General features: G+C 39.3%; 1 protein-coding gene across 1 annotated transcript in view; it reads left to right on the forward strand.

Moving 5' to 3' along the window:
* The window catches only part of EEA1 (early endosome antigen 1), a 142,159-nt gene that overhangs the window by 3,823 nt on the left and 121,647 nt on the right, over nt 1-16,689 (forward strand). The gene's annotated exons all lie outside the window — the stretch shown is intronic.

Raw genomic sequence — 16,689 nt, forward strand, 5'->3', positions numbered from 1 at the left:
ATGCTCAGCATTTAATAGGGGTATTTGGATAAAGCCTTAAAGAAATCTTGTAATTTGTATTATTAGTATGAACTCCACAGGTGCTATTTACTAACAAGTATGACTTGAATCTTTAAATTATATAACATGGCAACCCATTTTATTTTACCCCACTCTGCTAATCTTATTTCTCAGCAGAGGTCATAAGATTAAAACTAAGTTTGCTGATTTAGAGATTTTGCTTGAAATGGGTCTTCATGCTTTGAAATTAAGTCGCATACCTTTAAGCATTCTGTTTTCACATGACCTTTTCATTTTACCTGTTGTAATTTTCTTCTGAATAGCGTCATTTTTTATATTTTTAAATAAATTTATTTATCTATTTTTGGCTGCGTTGGGTCTTCATTGCTGCGCAGGGCTTTCTCTCTAGTCGCTGCGAGCGGGGGCTACTCTTCGTTGTGGTGCGGGGGCTTCTCACTGCGGTGGCTTCTCTTTGTTGCAGAGCACGGGCTCTAGGTGCTTGGGTTTCATTAGTTGGTGGCACGCGGGCTTAGTTGCTCCGCGGGCATTGTGGGGTTCTTCCTGGACCAGGGCTTGAACCTCTGTCCCCCTGCATTGGCAGTCGGATTCTTAACCACTGTGCCACCAGGGAAGTCCCTGAATAATGTCCTTTAAGTAGCATTTTTGAAAGAAGAAACAGACAATGTGCTTATTAATCAATTGTAACTCAGCATCTTTGAACATCACCGATAAGGTCCTAGGGTACTTTATAGAAAATTTAGTTTCTGGTTCTTTTTCTTTTTTCCATTAGCAACTAAAAGGTGTTTCTTTGAGTCTTGTAAGAATCTGAAAAAAAAAAATGGGTGTTAGCTCCAATACTGTATGTACTGATTATTTTACTTTAATAGGCTTTGAAGAGAAATGTGGATTAAGTGCTTCATGGCTGGAAAGACATCAGCATTTAGTACTTTAGGCAGTTTATAAACTTCTTTGCTATTTCTAGATCCTTAAGTGTATTAGATTTCCTTTTATTGGTATATATCAATAAGATTGCTAAAGAAAAAAATGGGTTTAATTCTAGAATTGTGGAAATAGAAGGCTTCTTTTATGGGTAATGAGTCTCTGATTTTAAAAATGAGCAAGTAGGAAGTGAGAGATTGAGTGATTTATCTAAGGCAACACAGTTAGATGTCAAAGCTGAGACTGGAGGGCGTCCCTGGTGGCGCAGTGGTTGAGAGGTCCGCCTACCGATGCAGGGGACACATGTTCGTGCCCTGGTCCAGGAAGATCCCACATGCCGTGGAGCGGCTGGGCCCGTGAGCCATGGCCGCTGGGCCTGCCTGTCCGGAGCCTGTTGCTCCGCAACGGGAGAGGCCACAACAGTGAGAGGCCTGCGTACCGCAAAAAAAAAAAAGCAGAGACTAGAGCCAAGTTTTCCCAACTCAATCCATTTCCTTTTTTTAGCACCTTGTTGCCTTTCCTCCGCCACTCAACTCATATGGTTAGCACTATGCCAATGATTGTGGAAGATACGGGAAAAATACGAGATCTGACCTCTCTCTCAGGGAACTTATATGATTAAGTGCCAAAGTAAATTATATAGACAGTGAAGGCTGTAGTAATAACAGAGGAGGACCAGTCAGACAGAATGAACCTGTTAGAGTGAAGTGTCTCCTTGGAGAAAATGGGCAAGAGATGGGGTTTTGAAAAGGTGATTAGGAGAGGAAGAGAGTTACTTTTATTCTAGGAATGAGTTACAGTATAAACAAAGACTCAGAGGTGGGAATGATTTCATTCTTCCTGCCCTCCCTCCTGCCTTTGCTTGCATATTGCCTTTCAATAAACAAATGTTTGTAACACTGGATATGTGCTAGATACTGGAGGTACAACAGTGAGTAAAACTGATCCTTACCCTTAAGTAGCTTAAAACCAAGTGACTTAGAGAGAGAGCTCTGTTTAGAGCAGAAAGAAATTGAGAGAGAAACTTATAGATAGTGTGACACCTCATTGTGGAGATTCTTGATCATCTAGCTCTAGTCCAATGCAAATAGGAATCACATATGTAATTTAAAGCTTCTAGTAGCCACCTTTTAAAAAAGTGAAAAGAGGTGAAATTACTTTTTTTTTTGAAATTACTATTTAAAATATATTTCCTTTGACCCAATCTATCTAAAATATTTGAACATATAGTCAATATAAAAATTATTGAGATATCTTAAATATTATTGATGAGTTTTTTTTTATAGTAAGTTTTTGAAATCTGGTGTGTATTTTGCACTAACAGCACATCTGACTTTGTTATTTTTTTTAAAAATTATTTATTTATTTATTGGCTGTATCGGGTGTTAGTTGTGGCACATGGGATCTGTCATTGCTGTGCGTGGGCTCTTTGTTGCAGTGTGCGTGCTTCTCTCTAGTTGTGGCGCGCAGGCTTATTAGTCGTGGTGCGCGGGCTTAGTTGCCCCGCGGTATGTGGGATCCCAATTCCCTGACCAGGGATCTAACCAGCGTCCCCTGCATTACAAGGCGGATTCTTAACCCCTGGACCATCAGGGAAGTCCCAGCACATCTGACTTTGGACAGGCCATATTTTAACTGTTCAACAGCCTCATATAGTTGGTGGCTACTGTATTGCAGGTCTAGTTGAATACATATATAATTTTTAATTTTTTTGGAACCAATTTCAAGCTTACAAAAAGTTACAAGAATAAAATAATACAAGAAACAGCTGTATACTCTTTATCTAAATTTACTTATTAACATTTTATCCTATTTGCTTTATCATTTAAACACTTTGTTCTCCTATCCTTTTTCTTTTCTCTCTCTGTATGTGTGTACTTTTTCTTTATTTTTCCTGAATCACTTGAGGGTCAGTTATAGTTCTTCACCTGTGAATGCTTCAATGAAGAATAGGGATATTCTTTTACATAACTACAGTATAGTTGTCAACTTCATAAATTTACATTGATTCCATTTACTATTCATAATTCCATTTTTTTTTCAGTTGACCTGGTAATGTCCTTTGTAGCATTTACCCCTCACCAGTATAGGGTCAGTTTAGGGTTAGGTATTATATGTAGTTGACATGTTGCTTTAGCTTCTTTTAATATGGAACATTTCCCACAGCATTTCTTTGTAATTATGACGTTTTGAAGAATACAGATCGCCTCCTGCTTTTTTTTCCTTACAGTGTTCCTCATGTTGTGTTGTCTGACGTTTCATTGTGAGTAGATTGAGATTGTGCATTTTTGGCTGAAATGTGGCCTAGAATTTGTTGTGTCCATCTCTGGTTATTACATCTGGAGGCCCATGTGCTTTTTGTCCTTCATAGGTGATGTTAATTTTGATTACCTTGTCAAAGTTCAAGGTGTAGCCCAATTTTTTGACCTTATCATAATGATTATTTTTTCTTCCTTTGCAATAAATAGGCAGATACTTATAAGACTATGCAAATATCCTGTTCTTTATCAAGAATTTCTCCTATATTTACCATTGTTGATTCTTGCTTGATCTAGTCTTCACCATAATGACTGCAAGATGATGATTTTCCTACTGTAGAACTCCTGCACCTTTACCAATTGGTTCTTGGATTTCCTCTCCCTCCCTTGCCTCACATCTCTCCTCCCTCCCCCCCCCCGCCCCCCCCGCCCCCCACCCCTTACCTACCTTCCTTCCTTTCCTGTTGGTATGGACTCGTAAGTTCATTTTTTATAAAAATGGCCTATAACTCATCACTGTACTTAATTATTTTGGTGTTCAAATTGTCCCAGGATTTGAAACAGTGGGAGTCCCTCAGGTGGCTCCAGTGTCCTTTTTGTCATGCCCCTATCATTTTTTTGAACTCTTCCTACTTTCTGGCGTAGTAAGGTATTCCAACCTTATCCTTTACCTACCCTTTCCCAGCGCTGAAACTAGCCATTTCTCTGAGGAGCCCTATTTCTTTTAGGGGGGAATGGTATTAGAGACCAAGGTCTGGGGTAGTTTTCCTTCTTATTTATTTCTTTCAATAGACAAATCTGACATTTTGAATTTTATTCTATAGGCATTAGGAAATTAATAGGATTTTATTAAGCAGTGAAATATATTTGGTATTTAGGGGAGGAAAATTCTCCTCTACCCTCTTTGGGTCTCTGGCTGGGCCTAAGAATTAGACTGTCTAGGACAGATTAACAGCAGAAAAGCATACAAATTTTATTAAATTTTTACATGTACATGGGAGCCTTCACAAGAGAATGAAGACGTGAAGGGACCAGAGCAGGAAGTGTTTACACTTTTAGACAGAGAAACAAGATTTGTGAAGAATTGACAAGACCAAAGGGGTTTGGGCTGAGGTAGTAAATGATGAAGAAGTAACTCGGAAGATAAGGTTAGTTTAACAAAGTTTTGTTTGTACAGATTTCTCAGCCCTAAATTCTCTGGCTCTAGTGATGAGGACGTCTTCTTTACTCCTGGTATAGTGAGGGTCCTTTTCACAGGGGAGTTTTATCTCCTGCTTTCAGAAGAAAAAGAAGGGTCAGAATGTCCTTTTTTTTTTTTTTTTGACTGTGTTGGGTCTTCGTTGCTGCCTGCGGGCTTTCTATAGTTGCAGCCAGTGGGGCTACTCTTCTTCGTTGCGAGTGCGCAGACTTCTCATTGCGTTGGCTTGTTGTGGAGCAGGGGACTCTAGGTGCTCGGGCTTTAGTAGTTCTGGCACGCAGGCTCAGTAGTTGTGGCTCGCAGGCTTAGTTGCTCCGCGGCATGTGGGATCTTCCCAGACCAGGGCTCGAACCTGAGTCCCCCTGCATTGGCAGGCAGATTCGTAACCACTGCATCACCAGGGAAGTCCCCAGAATGTTCCTTCTTGTACCTACTGTTTCTTAAATGCCTTTATTAAAAATAATCAATATGCCAAAGTGACATATTTTGGTGTGATGTTCTGGTTTCCTTTAGGCACATAGTAGGAGTTAATATTTTTTGAACGAGTAAAGGAATGTTTTAGGAAGATTAATTTGTCAGTGTTGCATGAGATGTATAAAACCATAGGAGAATATAGGCAGAGATCAGATGAGATTTATTTTAATATTTTTGGCACTAAGTAATTATGATTTGCATTATGATGATGGCAAGATGAGCAGAAAAAAAGAAGTGATGAATAGGGAAGACCTTTTGGACATATCTACTTCTCAAACATCTATTATGGGTCTACTATATGCTGAAGCTGCATTGATGAGTAAAACAGACATGAACCCCTGTGGAGCTGAGTATCCAGGGGAAGACAGAGGAACTGTTGAAAGGATCACATACGTATATGGTCACATCCTTGGGTGAATGTTAGGAAGGAAAGCACAGGGAGCCCCAAGAGCGTACAGCAAGAGGGCCCTGATCTAAACTAAGATGTTAGGGAAGGCGTCCCAGATTATTTACACATTTAAGTTTGATGAAATTATTACTCATTTATTGAAGCGAATTTTAAGAAGTGGAATTTTTTCTTACTGTGTAGATTTATTTTTAGTGTGTTAAGGATAAAAAAGAGATTAAGATATAAAAGAACCAAGGCTAGAACTGTATCCTTATACTGGTGTCTTTTGCTAGAGCTAAAGAGATAGTATTGAGTTGGCCAAAAAGTGCCTTCGGTTTTTAAGTAAAAATAAAAGACACGTTTTTCATTTTCACCAAGAACTTTATTGAATAACGTATTCACCCTTTTGTTCCACTACTTCCTGCCATTTTTCAGGCAACTTCATAATTCCATCTTCCCAAAACTTTTTATCTTTTTGAGCTAAGAACTGTTTCAGGTGCCTTTTACAGTCTTCCACGGAATTGAAATTTTTTCCATTAAGAGAATTTTGTAAAGACCTAAATGGAAATCCAAAGGTGCAATGTCTGGTGAACACGGCTGATGAATCAGAACTTCCCAGCCAAGCTGTAACAGTTTTTGCCTGGTCATCAAAGAAACATGTGGTCTTGCGTTATCCTGATGGAAGATTATGCGTTTTCTGTTGATTAATTCTGGACGCTTTTTGTCGAGTGCTGCTTTCAGTTGGTCTAATTTGGAGCAGTACTTGTTGGAATTAATTGTTTGGTTTTCTGGAAGGAGCTCATAATAGAGGACTCCCTTCCAATCCCACCATATACACAACATCACCTTCTTTGGTTGAAGACTGGCCTTTGGTGTGGTTGGTGGTGTTGCATTTCTCTTCCCCACGATCTCTTCCGTTGCACATTATTGTACAGTATCCAGTTTTCATCGCCCATCACAATTTGTTTTAAAAAATGGAACGTTTTCATTACATTTAAGTAGAGAATGGCTTGTGGAAATACTGTCAAGAAGGTTTTTTCTCCTTAACTTATGTGAACCCAAACATCAAAGCGATTAACATAACCAAGCTGGTGCAAATGATTTTCAACGCTTGGTTTGGATATTTTGAGTATGTCTTTTGAGTATGTCGGCTATCTCCTGCATGGTATAATGTTGATTGTTCTCAGTTAATTTCTCTATTTGATCGCTATCAAATCGCTTCAACTGGTGTACCTGACCCTGAGCATCGTCCAGTGAGAAATCTCCAGCACAAAACTTTGCAAACCACTTTTGACATGTTCAGTCAGTCACAGTACCTTCTCCATACACTGCACAAATCTTTCTTTTTGCGTTTCGGTTGCGTTTTTACCTTTTTTGAAATAATAAAGCATAATATGTCGAAATGTTGCTTTTTTTCCTTCCATCTTCAACATTAAAGTGGCTACACAAAAATTCACTGATTTTGTTTGTTTTTTTTTTTTTTTTTTTTGCGTTACTCGGGCCTCTCACTATTGTGGCCTCTCCTGTTGCGGAGCACAGGCTCCGGACGTGCAGGCTCAGAGGCCATGGCTCACAGGCCTAGCCGCTCTGCGGCACGTGGGATCCTCCCAGACTGGGTCACGAACCCGTGTCCCCTGCATCGGCAGGCAGACTCTCAACCACTGCGCCACCAGGGAAGCCCAAATTCACTGATTTTGATAAGTTTTTTTTTAATGCATGCTGATATGACGGCTGTCACATACAGTCTAACAAAATTGTTCTGAATGAAGTTAAAGGTGACTGAGTGCCACTAGAGCCATCTTATGGAAAAAACCGAATGAACCTTTTGGCCAACCCAATATAATTATTGGTAAAAAACCTGAACTCTGAAAAAAACAATGAACAAAAAAGAACCTGAACTCTGGAGCCAGACTGCCTGGGGTGGCATCTGCACCCTATTTACTAGCTGGGTAGCTTTGGGCAAGTAACTTGACTTCTCTGTGGCTCATTAAAATAGTCATAATAATAGTACCCTTCTCATAGAGTTGTTGTGAGGATTAAATGAATTAATACATGTGAAGGTTTTACAGCTGTATCTGGCACACAGTAAACTCTATAAATGTTATTTGCTGCTAATGTTGGTTTTTTGTTATTACATACTTCAGATTTCTTCAAGGAATGCTTTTCTTATCACTCCCTTGTTATCTTTTTTTTTTTTAACTTGTGTGTGTGTGTGTATGTGTGTGTGTAGAAAGTCATTTGTCATACTGTTGAACATTCTGTGCTCATTACTGTGCTGGGCTGGCAGAGATTTAATGGGGGAGACAGATACTTAAATAATTACAAAGCAGTGTGATGTGTCAATAGATATACAGAGGAAGAATGTGAGCGCAAAAGAAAAAGTAACTAATTCTGTGGTGAAAGGAGGAGGGAGAGAGACGGAATGGAGATTGTTAAAGGCCTTACAGAAGCTGAAGAGACTCAGGCAAGGAGGAACAAGGGAGAGAAGGCATTTTTACAGACAGTGACCAGGCAAATGCAAAAACCTGAAGCAGCCTAGCACAGCATAGGGTAATTGTGAATATTTTCACATGTGGATGGGGATAGTTATGAGATGAAACTGGAAAGGATTTTGGACTTTATACAGTAAACAATATGGAGCCACAGAAGGTTTTTAAATAATCAAATTTGTAATAAGGAAAACCCTCCAAAAATATTTTCCCCTTATAATCCTTATAAAAAGTATATCAGGTGAATCAGTCTTCTGTCTAAAATCTGTTGGTGACAACTCAGTGCCCATAGGAGATGTCCAGACTCTTTACCTTGGCATGCAAGGCCGATACTGCTCTGGTTCCTTGGGAAAAAAGATTCCTTTTCAGGCTCATCTCCACATACCCCTGTACATTCACTGACCTTGCCATCCTCACTAACTGTGTTTCCCACAACTTCCCCTGATCTCTCATCCCTTCACATCTCCATAGAAGCTCTTTATTCTTGCTGTGAGTGCCCTACCCATTACTTGGTCCACACTGCTCAGTTTAGGGGATACTAGGAGTTAGTTGCTTGCTATTTTTCTTTCTCCCAAGCACCCCATACTAATTAAGAGAATGGGCTTTTGGAATTAGACCATCATTTAAGCCCTGGCCTCCTTCTATTCATGAGCGTGAGATCTTTTGCAAAATTTCAAGCTCTTTGAGACCCAGCTGTTTTATCTGTAAATTGAGCATAATATGTACTTTACTAGTATTGTAGAAGGATTAAATGAAATAATGTTCATGAAGACTCACCACAGTATCAGCATTTCAATAAAACACTTAGTGTGTAGTAGCTCAGTATACTAGAACACTTAGTATATAGATCTCTGCAAAACTTATTCCATTGTTTTTGTGATACTTGACTTCTCCACTGCTAGACTGAGCTCCCTTAGGGTGGGTGATTTTGTTTTTCTTCCTTAGTGTGTCGGACCTACATTAATGTTTGATACTTGGTGTATTTTCAGTAATACATGTTGACTTGGTAGCTGTGTAGAGAGGATGGCTCCATAAAGGGAGAGACCAGCTAGAAAGTAATAAACGTTTTAGTTCCTAAAATTGTTGCACATTAGAATCATTTGGAATCCTTAAAAAAAAAGAAAAAAAATTCCCAAGTCCCTCCATTGAATCAGAATTTCTGCATCTCTTGTTGTTAATCCAGGGATGATGAAAGCTTGAATCAGACAATGGCTTTGGGGATAGAGAAAAAACAGATTTTCAAGAAAGGAGAATTAATAGGACTTACTGACTTGTGAATAGTCTGGGTGGAAGGAACTAAGGTGAAAAATAGAGGAGGAGGAAGAACAGGTTTGGTGAGGAAGACAAGTGTGAACTAGAGGTATGGACATCCCAACAGAGATGTTCACTAGGCAGGTGGAAATATGTAGGTCCAGCACTTAGGAGACAAGTGGAGGCAAGTATTAGACCATGTGTGAATGTTGGTAGGACGTCAATTCAAATAAGGACTGAGAAGTATCCACTGAATGGAACAGTTAGGTCATACTAGTTCAGTTTCAGGAGAGGTCATGGGGAGAAATGATTGGCTGGGAAGTAAGGGGTGTAGAAACAGGGAGTACAGACTATTCTTCCAAGATATATGGAGGAGAGGAAACAGTAATTAAATATTAAATGCATGATTGTAATCTGTCATCCTTGGACAATATTCTAATGAGTGCTTTTTATTTTCAAGGATTATAAACTTCCCCAAATCAGTCTAAATTGAAAGGAGGATTTATTGTAAGGTTTCAAAGTGATCTAAGAATAAGAATTGCTATACAGTTGGGTCTCTAGACAGTAGGACCTAGAAAGGTGTCGGGGCAGAGGCAGTACTCCCCTCTGTCTCACACAGTCTCCTGGAACCACTGGCATTTTGCCTCTGCATCTCTGTGTCCATCCTCCTTGCTACTCCTTGCTTAGTATGCTCAAGACCTCAGATGGCCATCTGACCACATGATTCTACTTGCTTTTCACCTTACCTTTGCATAGCCGACTGGCCAAATGTTGCATAGCCAACTGGCTCAATTTCCAAACCCCAACGAGAAGAATCAAAAATGTCCTCTTCATCTTTCTTGTTGGGCCATGTGTAGGTCTATGGCTGGCCAGTAATGGAGTTACTTCCTCTGGGTCAGGTTGTCTGCTGCTGGTTTAGTCAGCTGAGGTTGAGAGTGGAGTGAGGTCATTTGATTCATAGGATTCCTCCTTTAGGAATTGTGATACCATGAAACATCTTTTACAGATCATTCTAGAAATAAGCTTTACTGTGGCTCCTGAAATAGTGATTATAGTTCTGGTTAGGTTCATTTGGTTGCCAGCTAATTTTCTTACCCTCTATTCTAGTTTTTTTCCTTCATAGCTTCTGCATTCTCAAGAGTCAGTGGTGTTTTGAAACTTTGGCTGGGTTATAACTTTGATTTACTTAAGTCCCTCCAGTACTCTTATTTACCTCATGACTTTGATGTGTATCTGTTTAGTGCCAGTTTGGGTGGCTAATTTTTTTTTTTTAATATTTATTTCCTTATTGGCTGCGCTGGGTCTTAGTGTGCAGCACGTGAGATTCTTCGTTGCCGCGTGCAAGATCTTTGTTGCGGCTCGTGGGCTCTTTGTTGTGGCGTGTGGGACCTTTTTTTAGTTGTGGCATTCGGGCGCACGTGGGATCTAGTTCCCTGACCAGGGATCGAACCTGGGCCCCTGCATTGGGAGCGTGGAGTCTAACCACTGGAACCACCAGGAAGTCTCTGTGTGACTAGTCATTTCTCTTCATAGTTTGCAGTTTAAAAGGCCTAAGCATGGAGCTCAGCAGTAGTCCATTGTTCACACTGGGGTTTGTTTGGTGTGTGTGTTTTGCCACTGAGCATTTTATTGGTTGCTAGTAGCTTGTGAATGGCCTGCTTTTTTGGGTCCCAGGTGATCACATTTGGTCGTATGGCAGTAGACATGGGGTCATATACCCTGGCTGTCTCTGGACTATGTCTCTCATATGGGTTGCGGTAAGAATAACTTACTTTGGGATAGATCCATGGCCATTGATTGATCTGACATATTGAACATGAATAACTTAGTTGCATAGACATCTGTTTAAGTATTGCAATGGGTCATAGCAGCAGATGGAATTTAATAAAAACCACATCCTTTCCTCGTTTCAATGTTTAATATTAGACTATGGTTAAGTTTTTACATAAGTATTGCTATATACAAGTTTTTTTCTAGCGTCTCAGTGATACTTTATTGGGACTTTATTAGCTAAATAACATTTGGAAAGTGTTTCTAGGAATCCTGACTTTGTGTAGTGCTATGCCAAAACACACTCTGTTGTGGGGGATTAAGAGTAATTGTATTGAATTGGACCTCTGATAAAGGAAGTATGGGTTTATTTTTGGTCTATAAGACATTAATTTTTCTGATAAACCTTGTTCTATCTGTTTGCAACTTCCAAATATCTCAAAGCAAATGATTTAGTTTTAAAAATAGAATATTTAGAAATAATAAAAGAATATATTTCTGGTTAGAAAAATCATGTACATCATGGAAGTCTGAAAAGTTCAGAAAAGGAAAAATTGAGAAGCAGCATAGGGCTTGTAGCATAGTGGATGTTTTAACTTTGAGAGCATTTTGTTAAGTCAGGTGGAATCTCCAGCTCTGTGCATTATTACATTTGTAATCTTAGCTAGCAACTTACTTAGTTTCTTTAACCTTATTTTTCCCCCTTGGTTAAATGGGAACAATTCCTTTAATTTTATCCAAAGGATTGTTGTGATGATTAAATGATATAATGTGGAATAAAGATCTGATGTTGTGCCTGTCACAGAGGTTGTAAGTTAGCTATTATTTTTTTTTTTTTTTGCTGTATGCGGGCCTCTCACTGCTGTGGCCTCCTCCCGTTGTGGAGCACAGGCTCGGACGCGCAGGCTCAGTGGCCCATGGCTCACGGGCCCAGCCGCTCCGCAGCATGTGGGATCTTCCCGGACAGGGGCACGAACCGGTGTCCCCTGCATCGGCAGGCGGACTCTCAACCACTGCACCACCAGGGAAGCCCAGCTATTATTATTATTAATAGAAAGATATAATATTTCATTTAGCACACTACCAATTGACATTTCTTTAGTGTAAAACTCAGGTTTCTTATGTGCCTGATTTTGAAAGTACAAATGATCTGGGAGAAGTTGATATTCTGAGCTTTACAATACGACTTCATGTCTCTGGGTTATTTTGATTTTGTTAAGTTTTTGAATGTAAAGACACCACATCAAGTAGAGGAAATCACTGAATTTGGAATCAAAAGACTTGAGTCCACGTTCTAAATTCTGCCTATCAGTGTGATCTTAGGCAAATCATGAACTTCTCTTGGCTTCACTTTCCTTATCTGTTCAATGAGGGCACCACCTCAGGTGATTTTGAAGTGCTTTTCAGGGTAAAAGTATTAGTTGAAAATCACGGAAGTACCAGAGATTTTGAGTCTGCAGACCATTTGCAACCCCAAAGTAGCATTTTAAGTGTTAATAACAAATCCTGATACCTTTTTACCCTGTTTCTTAGCCTCTTTGCTGAGAAAAAACCACTGGTCTTCAGGAAGCAAGGCTTCAGCGATAAAATCCCGTAGCTCATGTAACATGACTATCACAGCACCTGCCACATTAGTAGGCTCCAGAAGAGAGTAGGTCTCCTTTTCTGTTGAGTTCCCCTCTGCCACTCCCTTTCCCAGTGTATAGCCCTTTATGCGTGTCTCAAATGCAAGTAAGGTACATTCATTTTAGTGGATGCTTTGGTGTGGGCCATAGATTCCCCTTCAGGATAGAGACACATTCTCGTTAGTTGCTTGGGATCATGGCTGCCTCACCCAAGTTTATGTCCCCTTCTGGAAGCCGCCTGTATTTCATTCCTGGTTAATGGTGGGGGATGAAAAGAATCATCCTCTTGCCTTGATTAGAGACTAACATGATGAAAGGGTCATTCTAGCTTACAGGACTCTTTGTAGGCTTAGTTGAGGCTGCTCTTGCAACTGTTATTGATCAATACTGGTTCAGCTTCTCCCTTGGCCCAGTCATGCGGCCCTCTGTGCCTACATAGGTGTTCTTGAGAGCACTCCCCAGTAAACCTGCTTGCAGATATCAATCTCAGACTCTGTTTCCTTGGGAACCTGAATTACGAGTCATCTGCTATTTGGATAGTCTTTCTCAGGGATTTTTTGCATTGTAAAAGATGATAATATTCAGGAGGATTTTTAATTTTATAAATATTGTGTTCTACTTCTTTGAAACTGACATTCTACATAATTTTTTTATAACAGGAATCCATAGCCAGTAGATTAGGATTTTTGTTAGATTCTGAAGTTTTTACACAGTAGGTCTTCAAGCACATTTTGGGATTTTTGAGTATGGCCCACAGATTCTCTGTTAGGAAATTTTTATTATTAGCACCTTTCCCAGCTCTCTCAAGTGATTTTAAGACATTAAAAAATGAAAAGTGCCGTGTGAGGGGACGGGAGCAGGGAGTTTGGGCCATCCTCCCTTGGGTGGGGTGTAGTCGTCGTTCCACACACACACACCCCACCCCCCGCCTCTGAGACAGGTAGGAGGGCCGCTGCGGTGAGCCTTGAAGCCTAGGGCGCGGGCCCGGGTGGAGCCGCCGCAGGTGCAGATCTTGGTGGTAGTAGCAAATATTCAAACGAGAACTTTGAAGGCCGAAGTGGAGAAGGGTTCCATGTGAACAGCAGTTGAACATGGGTCAGTCGGTCCTGAGAGATGGGCGAGCAACCTTTTTTTTTTTTAAAAACTTTTATATTGGAGTATAGCCGATTAATAATGTTGTGATAGTTTCAGGTGCACAGCAAGTGAGTCAGCCTTTCATATACACGTATCCATTCTCCCCCAGGTTCTGAATTTCTATTTTGATATATTTTTGTGTCTGTCTATCCATATTTATTGAATCAAGACACCTGATGGCCTAAACTTGCTTAAAATATGTGAATCAATTTTAATTATATGTTAGATATTTAATTACATGTTAGATATTTAAAAAGTGTTAGATATTAAAGTCTTTTATTCTTTCATTTAATATGAGTTACTTGTATGATGTCTATAAACCCAGTTTAGTTGCTAGTAACTTATCTATAATTAGTTTTGGTTGTCTCAGTCTCTTATTGACTAGGCTGCCTTTTTTTTTTTTTCTGACTTGACTGCTTTCATATACCTATTAATAACCACTAACTAAATTTTAGAGTTTTGAAAGTATTGCATAAGAAAGCTAAGCATATATAAAAATTGGAAATATATTTGACTTTGTTTCTATGGGCATGCTTTTAACGTTAGCCAGTTTAAGGCCCACATGAATCATGAATGAGAATTTTGGAGCTAGAAAGACCCATGATCTTGTCCTGTCCCTGTAGTTTGTCATTGAAGAAGTTGAGATTAGAGAAATTAAGTGTCTTGATGGGTATCAGAGAGATGGCCAAGAAATATTTGAGACAGTAGAGAAGATATTGAATTAGGACTTGGAAACCTAAGTTTTAATTGCAACTCTGTCGTTAGATAGCATGATGTCAGGTAAGCAGTTGTACTTTCTAGGGCTTCGTTTCCTCATCTATGGAGTGTTACAGTTGGAACATGATTTCTGAGATGTTTTCCAGCTTTTAAATTTTGATTCTAGGTCTTTTTTTTATGAGTGCACTTAGTAATAATGTAAGTATCTACTACTTTATAGTATATCTAACAAATGCCAGGCACCGATTTAAACGTTGTATGCATACTATTTCATTTAATCCTCCCAACAGTTCTTTGAGGCTGACATTAGTTCCACTTTACAAATGGGGATTTTGGGGCTTACAGAGGTTAAGTACTTTTACAAAGCTTCTAAGTGGGTAAACTGGAAGTTGAATGCAGGTCTGTGTGACTCCAACTACTGTTTTATGAATCAGTATTCCTAGATTTAGATGTACTTTTGTTTTGGGGATGCTTGACATGCCCTGCTGAAAACAAGAGCCAGTTGCATTTAGATAAGTATATGCTTCTCACCCCCCTTCTCTGGCATACTGTATTGTATGTATCGTAGTTTATGTCACTAGGTTAGGCAGGGAAGACTTAGGATGCAGAAGTATATTGTGTGCTGGCACTTGAGAAATTTTGGAGTAGGCTGGAATCAGGTGCAACGGGGGAATATAGCCTCTTAGAGACACCTTAGAAAGACGAATAGGAATTGCACTCAATTTACCATTAGTAATTTAACAACAGGGGTGACTATTTGATGCTTATTAAAGTTGTAGATGGCTCTAGGTTAGGCGGAACTGCTCACATTTAAAAAAATAGGAATTATTTGCAGTTGAAAGCTGATGTAAATGAATTAGTGTTAAATGTGGTATATTTGTAAAGAAGCTTACTATTGTACATGGTTTTATGATGGATAGAAAAGCATCTGTGGAGTTACATGGTGGGTCAAGGTCATACTGCAACAGTCTGAGTAAGTCTTCTACATCAGGATTTGATATAGATTGGGATATATTCGGTTTTAAGAAGAAGGTGGAGAAATGAGAAGGAACTCAGAGGACAAAAAAAAAAGTAATTACCAAAAATGAGTTGTAAACAAGTTTAAAGTTGTTAGATTTGTAATGGAGATTAGAACAAAGAGTATTAGTGACCATTCTCAAGGTTGAAGATTGAGAGCAAGCAGGAAAGGACTTAAGAGACAAATTTTATATGAAGTTTGAGGCTGACAGGAGTTAAGGATTAGGAGTATAGAAGATATAAAGTGAAAAGTAGAAGGTCCTTCCCAGTAATCAGTGCTAATAGTTTCTTGTGTATTTTTCCACAAAGTTTTAATGCATATATCCATTAACATTATACTATATGAATTTGATTTTTTTCACTTAATATAGTTTGGAGAGCTTTCAGTAGTCAGCACTTTCAGAACTGCCTCTTATTATTTGTTTATTTTTAATAACTACATTATATTTTATTATATGGATTATTAAAATTTAATCATTTCTCTATTGAAGGACATTTAGTTTGTTTCCAGTTTTGCTAATAAATAACACGGCAGTGAGCATGCTTGCTATACATATATAGGTGGTCCTTTAATGAATTTGTCCACTGGGTAATTTCCTAGCAGTGAGTGAGAGAGTATGCATATTTTTTGTATTTAGTTACACTCCCATAAACAATGTTTGAGAGTGTTGGTTTTGCAATATTCTTTCCACCAATGAGTATTGTCAAAGAAAAAAAATTTTTTGTGGGCTTCCCTGGTGGTGCAGTGGTTGAGAGTCCGCCTGCCGATGCAGGGGACACGGGTTTGTGCCCCGGTCCGGGAAGTTCCCACATGCCGCGGAGCGGCTGGGCCCGTGAGCCATGGCCGCTGAGCCTGTGCGTCCGGAGCCTGTGCTCCGCAACGGGAGAGGCCACAGCAGCGAGAGGCCTGCGTACCGCAAAAAAACCCCCAAAAAACAGTTTTTTGATTTTACTCAAATACCCTGAAAACCAGATTGGCAGTTTAGTCTTATAGTCTCTTGTTTAACTTAGAAAGTTAAAAAAGAAACAATGGAAAATAGAATAATGTAAATCTTGGAGTAGTTACATTAATTCTTTTTAATGTAATGAGAAGTATTGTGTGTTAAACTCAGGGGGTATTTTTATTGTGTCCTTACTAGGAAATTTGATGAATACCTCATTCTTTATAGGGCTTCCCATCCTCAGAAAGGTTTCCTTTTCTCTCTTGTGGAGAAGATATGACATTATATCTACTGTATCTAATTGTGTCTATTGCTGCATAATAAACCATCCCCAAACTTTGGCTTAAAACCACCATCATTTTATTTGCTCTAGATTCTCTAGATCAACAGTTTTGGGCTAGGCTAAGCTGAATGGTTCTTCTGCTGGTCTCTCTTGGAGTTACTAATACAGCTGGAGTTATCTGTTGGTTTGATTGGGGTGATAGTCT

The sequence above is a fragment of the Phocoena sinus genome, chromosome 10, assembly GCF_008692025.1.
Source record: "Phocoena sinus isolate mPhoSin1 chromosome 10, mPhoSin1.pri, whole genome shotgun sequence".
Taxonomy (NCBI): domain Eukaryota; kingdom Metazoa; phylum Chordata; class Mammalia; order Artiodactyla; family Phocoenidae; genus Phocoena; species Phocoena sinus.